This window comes from Quercus lobata, chromosome 5 (assembly GCF_001633185.2).
Source record: "Quercus lobata isolate SW786 chromosome 5, ValleyOak3.0 Primary Assembly, whole genome shotgun sequence".
NCBI classification, from domain to species: Eukaryota; Viridiplantae; Streptophyta; class Magnoliopsida; order Fagales; family Fagaceae; genus Quercus; species Quercus lobata.
Genome location: NC_044908.1, coordinates 87133880 through 87145886, shown reverse-complemented (window position 1 = coordinate 87145886; position 12007 = coordinate 87133880). Strand labels below are relative to the sequence as shown.

At 35.4% G+C, this 12007-nt stretch overlaps 1 pseudogene; it reads right to left on the bottom strand.

The window, feature by feature from the left end:
* Positions 1-1570: 1570 nt before the first annotated feature.
* Positions 1571-11588, bottom strand: LOC115991397 (annotated as a pseudogene).
* Between the last annotated feature and the right edge of the window lie 419 nt (positions 11589-12007).

The window sequence follows — 12007 nt, the reverse complement described above, 5'->3', positions numbered from 1 at the left end:
GCTGGACCCACAAAATTTTTTACTTATGGAGCTGGTTTGTCAAATGGACGGAATTGATTGATATGGAACTATCTAAGGCCCTATGTTGTTAGGTTCTAATAAATATGATAGCTATTAGGTTCTAAAGATTTAGATTTAAATATTTAGAATCACATTTGTATTGTGTTGGCAAACCGAGAAAAAAACATGTCTATTCTAGGTTTTTAGGCAATGCTTAAAGGTGGTTGTTTCAAGGTTCAAGTCTAGTTGATTGCAGAAAAAGGAAATGAAGTTCTGCCTTGCTCAACCGATTGAGAATTAGGCTCGATCGATCGAAAATCGTAGGTCTAGTTCTTTTGCAGAATTTTAAACAGGCCCAAAGCCCATGAAAACATTTAAAGTTTCATCTAAACTTCTCCACATATAAAGGGAAACCCTAGCCACATTTTGAAGCCGCTGAAAAGACTTGTATGTCACTCTTTGTGAGATCTGAGAAGTTTTGTACCTTTTAACTACACAAGAATCTACCGAAACAAAAACTACAATCAAGCATTTGGTAGAACATAGTTACTGCATCAAGATCATTACTAATGGTGATTTGAAACCTTTGGGTGGGATCTGAAACTTTTGTATTGGTGTAAATCCAAGAAGAGAAGTAGTTTATGAATTCGAAGCTTGCACATGATTGTGTCAGTAAGTTACTACTAAAGGTAGCAATAGATTTAGTGTTAAATCTGATTGTAAAAACTTCAATTCTCTTATAGTGGATTTAGTTTACCTTAAGGATAGTTAGTTTAGATCATCCCTAAGTTTTTACCTTGAGACGGTTCGTTTAATCGATTTTCCTAAGTCATCATATTGTGGTGTTATTTACTTTTCCGCATCTTTGTATGATGTGATTTATTATTGTTTAACCTAGATTTGAATAATTAAGCTAAGTAATCACTTAGCTAATAAATTAGGTTAAACAATTTGGTTTAAGGGGTCTAAACGAACAAACAATAGCAATTTCAATGTGTGTGTGTGTGTGTGTGTGTGTTAGGTTCTAAGTTACACCTAGTCTAACTCTAAGTAATGTTACACCACTCAATAACTTATTATTGAATTCATATTTTGAAAATCCAATCGCTGAATTACATGTTATATATGTTCTTAATATGTATGCCGAATTTCATGTCAATCAAATGTAATTTACCATTTGATTCACAAACTAGTCTTTTATGTATTATTTCAAACTACAAAAACTTGAATTTAAATAATTGATTGATGACGTGACTATTAATCTTTGATCACCTTGAAATTTTGCAAACATGGAGAATATACAAAGATAATGTAATCTAACGGTGAATTTGTCAAAATTTGCATCCAATTAAAAACTATTAGTTGGTGTAACATTACTTAGAGTTACACTAGGTGTAACTTGAATTATTTTTGTCAATAAAAAGATATATTGTGGAATAAAATTAAAAGCATCTCACATATATAGAAGATAAGGGACTGTGCATGGCATCAAATGGCCACATCATGCACACTTATTTTACTTTTATTGGCAACTAAAAGCAAACTCAATGTAACTAGTGCCAATACCTTTACACTAGTTTTTGCTGAGTAAAGCATCTGCATGCTCTTGAATAACCTTCCAAGCCCTAATCACATGTCTTTCCTCTTTCAGAGTTGCACCTATAGCACCCCGTATAATGTATGCTCCATCAACCATAGTAGAAGACATTTACACATTTCCTGACCCATTGATCGACTCTAGCAGCTTCTTGTTTAGCTCATTTGCACATTCTACTTGATTAGCCACACTGTTATCATTTGGCCATCGCAAGACCCTAAAGCAAACCAGAGCAAAGTTTCTAGGAGCCACAAATTCAAACCTATTATCATTTCTTAGAAGCTCTTCAAAAAGTTTTGCCATTTTGATAAGGCTTCTTAGGAAGTTCCTGAGGTTAGCCATGCCATAGCTTCTTAGCACAAGCCATAGTTTGATGGCTCGGAATCTTCCGCTCAAGGTTATTTGCCAGTCTTTGTAGTCCACCACTAGTTTGGAAGTGGCCTTGTTTCTCAAAAACTCTGGATTAGTTGAGAGAGATTTTATCAAGGCTCTTGGATCCTTCACCCAAAGGCAGCAACAATCAAGAGTTGTAAGGAACCATTTATGTGCAGTCAAAGTAAACGAGTTTGTACCCTCAATCCCATCAATGAAATGACGAAACTCTGGGCAAATGCAAGCACTTCCAGCATATGCAGCATCAACATGAACCCATATGTTAAAATCTTTTGCTACTTCACACAATGGCCCTATTGGATCAATAGCATTTGTTGAGGTTGTCCCAACTGTGGCACATAGAAAGAATGGGACTAGCCCAGCTTCAACATCTGCATGAACAGCATCTCTTAAAAGAGATTGGGCATAACCCAATTAATGAATTTGACTTCGTAGTTTTGATGGCTCGGAAGTTCTTTGTGTGGATTCCAGCAATTTGAGCTGCCTTTTGTAGTGCACTATGTTTGGTCAGACCCATAGACCACCAACTTTTCCATCTTCTCACTCCCACATCGGTTTAGCATTTGATCCCTCGCTGCAGCTAGTGTACACAAAATAGCCTCACAAGTAGTCCCTTGTAATACACCTCCACCATTGCCTTTGAAAAGGAAAGACTTTGGTAGCATAAGCATTTCTCCAAGCCAATCCATGACAATACATTCTAGCTCAGTTGCAGCTGGTGATGACATCCAATTGAATCCAACTACATTAAACTGATTCTTTTTGTAGATTGTTTTTAGACTAATTGGGCCTTAAATTGATTCTTTTTGTAGACTGTTTTTCAAGTTTAGCTCAATAATTATTTTTTTTTTCCTTAATTTTTGGGTTGAAAAGTATGAAATATGAGCCCCTAAAAATGCAATAAAAATGATAATATTCAAAAGTCTTATTCAGCCTACATTGGTTCTATTCGGTCCATTGTGTCATCTTTAATCCAATTTGGTCCATACAGTCCTATTCGGCCCATTCAGTCCTATTTAGTTCATTCTATCCACTAAAGTTTTATTCGGTCCACTTCCATTCATTCGGTCTTATTTGGTCTATTCGGTCCAGATTGGTCCTATTCTATCCACTTCGGTCCTATTCGGTCTATACTGGTCTTATTCATTCCATTTTGCCCACTTTCGACCTATTCGGTCAACTTTGTTCCTATTTGGTGCATTCTGTTCACTTTGGTTCTTTTGGTCCTATTCGGTCTACATTAGTCCTATTCAGTCCATTCTTTCCACTTTGTTCCACTTTAGTTTTATTTGGGCCATTCAGTCCAATTTGGTCCTATTCAGTCCATTTTGTCCACTTTGATTATATTTGGTCCATTCTATACATTTCGGTACTATTTAGTCATCATTGGTCCTATTCGGTCCAGTCTGCCCACTTCAATCCTATTTGGTCCATTTTGTCGACTCCAATCCTAATTTGTCCATTCATTTTTATTTGGTCCACTTTGCTCCTGTTCGGTCATATTCGGTCCATTTAGTCCACCTTGTTCCTATTCGGTCATATTCTGTCCATTTGGTCCACTTTGCTCCAATTCGGACCACTTCGGTCCATTTTGGTTCACTTCGGTCTATTTTATGCACTTAAATTAGTGGGCATGGGATGTAGCAATTGATGTCATGCCAGTGATTGCTCAAGAAAATTTTTTCAGAATGATCCTTAAAAAATATAAATTACATAATTTAATAAAAATAAAATTTTATATATTAACAACAATAAAAAAACAAATAAATAAAGTTTTACAACTTTTTTACCAATTTTCATATTTTGAAAGAGATACCAAATAGTGGACGGTAGGTGAGTGAAGTTAAAGAAATATAAAACATTAACTTTGCACAAAAGGACAAACCAATAAAGTCAAATAAAGGCAAAGATATTCAATATTTAGTTACTGTTGTGCATGTGCTATTCAGTATTTAGTTCAGAACATCAGATGATCAGATTTTTCAGCTCCACAGAGAGAGAGATGAGATCGAGAAAAAAGAGAGAGAACTGAGATAACTTGAGGGCTTGCGTTTGAGGCCACTGGCCAGGCCAGGCGATGAAGGCTGGCTAGGCTGGGTTACTAAATTAGCGGCGGCTGTTCTGGGCCAAGGCAATCTCGCCGATATTCTCTGGGACAGGGTCCTGACTGTTGAGGTTCTTATTTCTCTTTTAGGATAGGAATTTTTTTTTTTTTTGTTTAAAATTTGAGTGAGTACTTAGTTTATAGAAATTTTTTTATTGATTTAAAAATCTGTCTGAGCAGTGAGTGAGGACTGATCTTGGGCCTTTTTTTTTTTTTTTTTTTTAGTTTTTATGGGGCTCGGTATTATTATAAATATTTTTTGGGCTTTTTTTTTTTTTTTCCTTGAAGGATCATAATAATTGTTAAGTGAACCAAGATATGAACCAAAGCTTAGTTTTATTGGTTATAAAAAAAATTGAGGGTGGTCACCAAAATTTTTTAAAGGGAGACAGATATAAAATTTTAAATGATTACGTATACTTAAAATTTTTTTGTGGAAAATACCGTAAATAAAATATAGTAAAAAGGTAGTTAAAATAGTTCAGTAGGACATATGAATAGTATTAAAAAGTGCAATAAATTTATAAATGGTATCAAAAATAGGACGGTAAACTAGTCGAGCTTTGTCGAGTAGTACATGTTCAAGTTTGATTAATCAGGAAAAATCAAAAGCTTGATCTTGGTTTAAGCTTGTTACAAGCTTAAAAATAGTGTTTGAGTTTGAGCTCGTGAAAAAGTCAAAAAACTTGAACTTGGCTTAAGTGACCTTGGTTTTATTAATTAGTCAAATCAAACTCAAACTTAATATCAAACTCAAACTCCAGTTCAGGTCTAGTTTTTGAACTTCATTATTTCTTGTCTACAATTTTAGTAATTGTTCAAAATATAATTTTTACATTCACGTTAGATGGTAAAGGACTAGAAAAATACCTATTTGTAACTATTATGAATGAGAAAATACTAACATATTTCATAACTTTACTCTAGACGATTGATGGGGAAGGATCATATGTGGCCTACTTAATTATTTATTTATTTTTAAATGTAATTATAGTTTAAAGTGGTTCTTGATCAATTTAAAGAGAAGGAAAAAATTAAGATAATATAGGTAGTAGTCTCATGTTAGCCATGTCATTATTAAAATATGTGTAATGAGTATATTTAACTAACACATATAAACTTATAAATGAGTTTATACTTGAATTATTGTGTATCAAATCTAATAACTCACGAGCTTATTTGTGAATAAATTTTTTTGCTTGGGTTCGATTTGTTTATTAAACAAGTATAAAACTGAGGTTCAAGCTTGACTTATTTATAAACAAACAAACATGAACAAACTTTTTATCGAGTCGAGCCCGAGTTGTTCATCATCAGTTTGGTTCATTTACCACCATAACCAAAAATAAACTAAATAAAATAAAATAAAAATGGTTCTACAAATGCTCACTACATATAAAATGTTTTTTCTTTTCCAGGTCAGGTGGTCTTTTTTTTTTTTTTCGAAGAAGTAAAACACCGTGACCGTATGTGGGGCCTTTTTTTGCTCCAGGCAACACATCAACTGTTGTTTTGCGTCTACTTAGGGAGAAATTATTTAGTCCTCCGGGTGGACCATTGATGTGGTCCTCCCTGCTCCTGCCAACCAATTAAAAAGTGTCATGTGGCCATTTTTCTGATTCAGCTCCACATCAGTAGCAACCCATTTCCTTAACTCTTGTTAACAAAACCAAACCAAGGTTAAAACTAAAACAAACTTACCCACAGCCAGAAACCCAAAATTAAACACATCTACCTCTTTCTTTCTCTCTCCCTCTAGCTCTATTTCCACAATATCTCTCTAGAGAAGAAAGTCCCATCTCTTTCTGTATGAAATTGAAATTCAAAGCCGTGGCTACTACGACAGTGACAACAACAGCAACAACAACAATAATGATAAAGATAAAGATAAAAATAGTGTGATGTCGTTCACGGAGGCGAGGAGGTTGATGAGATTGGTGAATGTGGAAGCGTGCAAGAGCATGGGCGTTGCTAGATCGAACAAAGAGGCCGCCGTTTTCGCTCATGTTCTTGACGAAGCCGGCGTCATTCTTCTCTTTCGCGACAAGGTCTACCTTCATCCCGATAAGGTTTAAATCTCTCTCAACCAGCATCTTTGCTGAGAAGCAGAGATAGGACCCAAAGCCCACATGCTTTGATCGGTTTTGGTATCAAATTTGGTGGTCATGGGAATTTTGGGTTTTGGTTTTAAGACTCATGCCCATTCGATCTTAACAGGGATGTGGTTTATGAGATGAAGGCATACATATTTTTTTTTTTTTTTTTTAATGGGAATTTGAATGTTGTTGTTGATGCTGCAAAATTAATGTCCCAAAGTTATGAAGAAAGATTGTATCAGTGGCTTTGAAGAATTGGTTCTGATGTGATACAAGGCCAAAATACTGAGGCACGTGCTAAGGTAATGGTGTGCATTAAGGTGTGTTGGGTGATGCACAGTTGTGTGCATTGAGGTGTGCAGTGGGGTGCGCGGGCTGTTGCTGTATTGTGCGTGGCTGCTATTATGAGGTGCATGGGCTACTGCTGTGTTGTACCAAAAAGTTTAGCAGTTGGTTGGGATGGTCACAAGGGTAGTTAGTTAGTTAGGCAGTTAGAGCAGGGTTGTTAATCATTGGGTAGTAAATTAGTTACTTACTGTTAATGCATTGATTAGTGAGATGTAATCACTGATTAGGGGATTAGTTAGTTAACATCAGGGACGGACCCAGGTAGAGGGCTAAGGGGGCCCGGGCCCCCCCTGGGTCCAAAAATTTTTTTTTTTAGCAAGTAAAATTTTCAAAAGAAAGGGCTTGGGCCCTTGAGTTTTTAGCTCTGCCCCCCTTGAGTTTTTAGCCCAGCCCCCCTCCATGAACCTTAGCCCATCATCTGGACAGCCCAGGAGCCCATGACCCATGTAAATCTTTAAAAAAAAAAAAAAAACTCAAGCTCTCACTCTCAACAGTCCAAAACCAGACGGAGAAAGCCAAATACGAAGGAAACAAAGGAAAAAAAAAGAAAGGGAAGAGGCGAGACAGAGAGATAGAGAGGCGAGACAGAGTAGAGATAGAAAGTACTCAGAGAGACGGAGACCCACTCACCCACGCCGTGACGCCGCCGCCAACGCCCACGCCGTGTCGCTGTGACGCCGTGACGCTTGTGAGTTGAGAGACCCATCTCGTACTTCAACGGCTTTCCGTTCTCGTACTTCAACGGCTCCACCAAATTACATCTCTGAAATTGAAAATTTTTCAAAGAATTGGGGTTGTGTTAGTTGAAAAGTTCGTTACCTCTAACAACCTTGGTAGTGCCTCTAATGGTATAGGCATCCAAGTCCTTTTTCCCAGGTCTAGGTTTGGCCATGAGCAAAGACAGAGATTAAGGATGTCTGAAAATAAAAAATGTATGAGTTTTTAACAAAATGAAAGAGGTTTTTGTTTTTTTTCGGGTTTTGGAAGTATCAAATTTTGAGAGAAGAAGAGAAAGGAAACCCAAAAGTCCTCTCCTTCATGGAGGTGGAAGGAGGAGACAGAGAGAAAGAGAGAGAGAGAGAGAGTGACTGTGACGCTTGACTGAGTAACAGTGACTTTATTGGTACAAGAGAGAAGCGTCGTCGTTTCAACTCCCTATGTTACTCTATAGATTTCAAATTTTATCAAACGAAGCAATTTTTTTGTAATTGCTATAAAATAAAAAAGTGATAAAATTTTAGAGTCCCTTTGATAAAAAAATTTCAACCCTAATATAGTAATTTTTTTTATAAGTTGTTAGATGAAATTCGACGGGCTTACATTAAAAAATGTCCGCCCCAACTTCCCGAAATTTTTTTTTTCCGCTTATTTCCAGCCCCCCCTAGCTTGAATTCCTGCGTTCGTCCCTGGTTAACATTGATTCTGTTACATAAATAAGCTAGATTGTATTGATGAGGGTCATAAGGAATAACACATTTGATTTCACTTGCTTCCTTTATTGCTCTGTTTTTGGTGTTTGGATCTCACTGTAAATTTTGTTCATTTTGACAATAAAATTTCTCAATTGTTGGGCAGCTTGTTGTTGAGTTTGAGCTTGTTCCCAATTATCTAAACTGTTTTTGAATAGTGCCTCTTTCAATGAGTATCAGGGCAAATTATTGGTAATGTTGTTAAAAGGGAATTTCTCATTGAAAAGTGTAAGTATTTTGCTTTGATGGATGAACTCTTCAAAACATTGGGTAATAGATAGAAGTCACAAGTAATATAGAAGATACAAATATATCAAATTAAAATTAAAGTCTCTCTCATACAGGCATGTAAGCAAAAACATAAGTACATGACAGTTTCACACCAGCTTCATTACAGGCATCAAAGACTTGTAAATGGATAAATCATCCAATTTCTCAATATCACATTTTTAGAGTACATGGATAAATCTACGCAATAGGAACATTCCGAAACTAAAAATGTCATAATAACTGGACAGGAATTTCCATGGCGGTTGTTCAAGAAATCACTTTCTAGAACTTTTATTTCATGTTGCAGTGACTCTATCTTACAAATACCATCCACCATGCACATAAGGCACCTACTAAAACACCATTTCACTCCCATCAAATTCCTAACCATGAATAAACTAGCATACCCATTTTTTTTTCTTTTCCTTGAGAATGAACCAACTAGTAAACTAAGATAAATTCTCCTTGAAGAGGGAGAAATAAAGAATAAACATAAATTCTCCTTGAAGAGGGGTTAAATGGCTGACAGCTACAACTACTTGAAACTTGTTAAGGATGAGATTAGGGTATCAAAATCTCAATTTGAGTTTGATGCAGGTCAATAAGGGGGGGGGAACTTGTGTTTGGGTGGTTTTCAAGCTTGTGGGTGGCTATTTTGATGGATGAACTCTTCAAAAAAAAAAAAAAGGTGCTGATTCATCTTTTTTTGATACCATTCAAAGGGAGATATACACAAAAGTTATACAAATGCTGGGTTGCAATTGACTTGGAAGGCATGTAAGCAAATAAATTGTTTGGAAAATAGTGAATGTTGCAATTGACTTGAAAGGCACTGTTTCCACAAAAGTAGCATGGTACGCCTCAAGGATTCTGCAGGAAAGAAATTCATTTTATCTTAGAGATAGTGAAGAAAGGAAAATATAAATAAGCTAATGGAAAGGATTTAAAGTTGTTACTTGTATCTTCTGCTAGGTGCTGTGAAGAGCAATAAGATTCTTTCCCAGCATTAAGGGCATGGCTGCAACAAGCTTAACTATCATCAAGCTTAATGATCATCTGCAAAGTTGACCACTTCCTTTTGCTCCTCCTTAACCTTGCACCTGCTATCTTAATGATCATCTGCCAGGTATCACCTAATCCTTGTTGAGTTTTTTTCTGCCTTGTAGGCTGGTGTTAAGAAATGTTTTGGTTGTTGAAAGCCACCTAATACCTGCAAATCAAAGATTGAATAGTTAGACTAGCCTTCATACTAAAAGTGCTGGTGTAGGCTTTTTCCACTTGGTACTTACCAGACTTGGAATGTTTCCACAACAATTTGTCTTGGCAAGCACCTACCTCAGAGATGGGGGTTTTAAGAATTTCAGCACTAATAGTATGAGGGTATAGGGAATGGATTAAATTAGGTTTCCAGGTGTATGCAGAATGGTCAATAAGGTTAGACACAGTGCCAAGTTTAGACTATGATGCTGAAGAAGCTAATCACTGCTGAAATGAAAATACTTTTCATTTATATTAGTTATATTCAATTGGATGAAGAACAATGTTGAATAATACAATTTTTGTCTAGAGGATGAGAAGGAATAACAAAAGAAAATATACAAAAAGGAATGTATTCTAACATATCCTATAAATCAGCCTATTTTCATTGCCTTCAATATACAAAAATAACATTTCCTACAGCTTTCACTCCTTTCATCATCAATCTATACTTGTTAGTTGCATACTTGTCAAGAATCTTCTAAGTTGAATACTCATCAAAAATCTTTCAAGTCAGATCACTTTTGTCCTGGATTTAGTTGCGTAAAACCATTTAAGAAAGAATTCTGCAAAATTAGATATAGACATTTTCAATTATTAGTAACAAAGTAATATCTATTGATACAAATAAATAAACATAACTAATGAGGAATAAAAATAGCAAGTATATTTACCTGACTTAAATGATTTAAGCAATTGTTACTTTGAAGCATGCTTGTTAAGCTAACATTTGGAGAAGTACCGTTCCAATAAGAAAAAGGGATCTACATTCAAATTATCTCAACATCAAATTGTAGATATTTATAAAAATGAAATACTAGTGCATAAATCATTTTATTTTATTTTTTACTTGTACCTGATTTAATAGTTGAAAATTGTTTGAACTACTAGTCATTGGCATGCCCAGAGAATGGAATACCTATAAAATACTATAAGAGATTAAAATGTATGACCATTTAAAAATAAATAAAAAAGAGGATGCAAAGGGCTTAGATCATACTTGATTATTGTAGTTCTCATCCATGGGTACATTAGATGGGTGCATCGGCTAGCATAGTTTGCTAGAAGTCCTCTTTTGGGCAGAGATTGCTGGAAGTCCTCTCTTGGGCAATTGTTCTAAAAAAAGAGAGGAAATATTGGGCATTATTCACGACAAATAAATAATTGAATCAATGAACTAACATTTAAAATTTAAAAAGAAAAAGAGTTACTTGATCTTGTAATATCTTTTAATGCCTTCCTTTTACACTTCTCCATGTTGCTTTTCATTCTCACATTTGTGACTCCTTTTGGACGCACACATGGGGGATCTAATATAGGCAAATTATTAAGTGAGCAATTAGTCTTCTCAACACCACCAAAGACGTTATTATCCACAAAACTATTTTCTCTTTCACCATCATCTCTTGCCACACTTAACATCTCCATATCTTTCTCAACAAATTCTATCATCTCTCTAATTTTTCTTTTGCACATTCCAGTATGCCGAGTTGTTGCTGCACTTCTTGTGAAAAATTCATAAACTGAGCGCATTAATTCATTACGGCGTGATGTCACTGACAACTCATCATTTGCATCCACTGATTTTGTATGATCACATACAACATTATCTTTCTTTGGATTTTTTGTCCATCATTTCAAAATATACTGAACAGGAAGCTTTGTTACATTTTTCACAATAAGTATTCGCAAAGCATGTCAACATAGTAACCCCAATGTTTCAAACATTTTATAGCTACACGTGATTTCATTATTTGAGGAGTTAAAATGGACAACATGAACTCTTCGACCACCTCCTTCAATGACTTCATGGTGAAAGACACTCCATCAGAATTAACATCTTGGTGTGTGACCCCTAAGGTAGAAGTAATTTCTAACTCAAATCTTTTAAACATTGTACGAGTATAAACAAATGATGCATGTTGCAAAAGTCCACAATTTTGGACTATTTGAAAAGACGTACCTTGTTTGCAACGAAAATCTTCTTCTAACTCTTCTGTGCGCATATTTTTTGAAGCTTTCTCATACTCATGTACAAATTCTGTTAGTCTCATTGTTTTGCATGTCATATGTTGAAAAACATTATTTGTACTCTCGCTCCTAGATGAAGCTTTCATTCGGCAAGAGAAAATGTTATAACTAAAAACTGAACACCACCTTTCACGATTTCATATAAGGTGCTAATCCACTTATTGCCCACCAAATTGTAATCTCTAAGCATGGCATCCCAACAAGACTGAAACTCTATTTTTGTCTCACAATTATAAAGAATCTTATTAAATCTACTCTTAAATTCAGGATTCCCATAATGTCTTGGTAAATTTTCTGTAGCATTTTTTGAGATATGCCATAAGCATAGGTGATAACAAGTATCAGGAAGCACAACTCTTATGGCATTCTTCATTGCTTGACATTGGTCAGTAAAAATTGTCTTTGGTTTTTGATTTCCCATTGATTCCAAGAATGTTTCAAA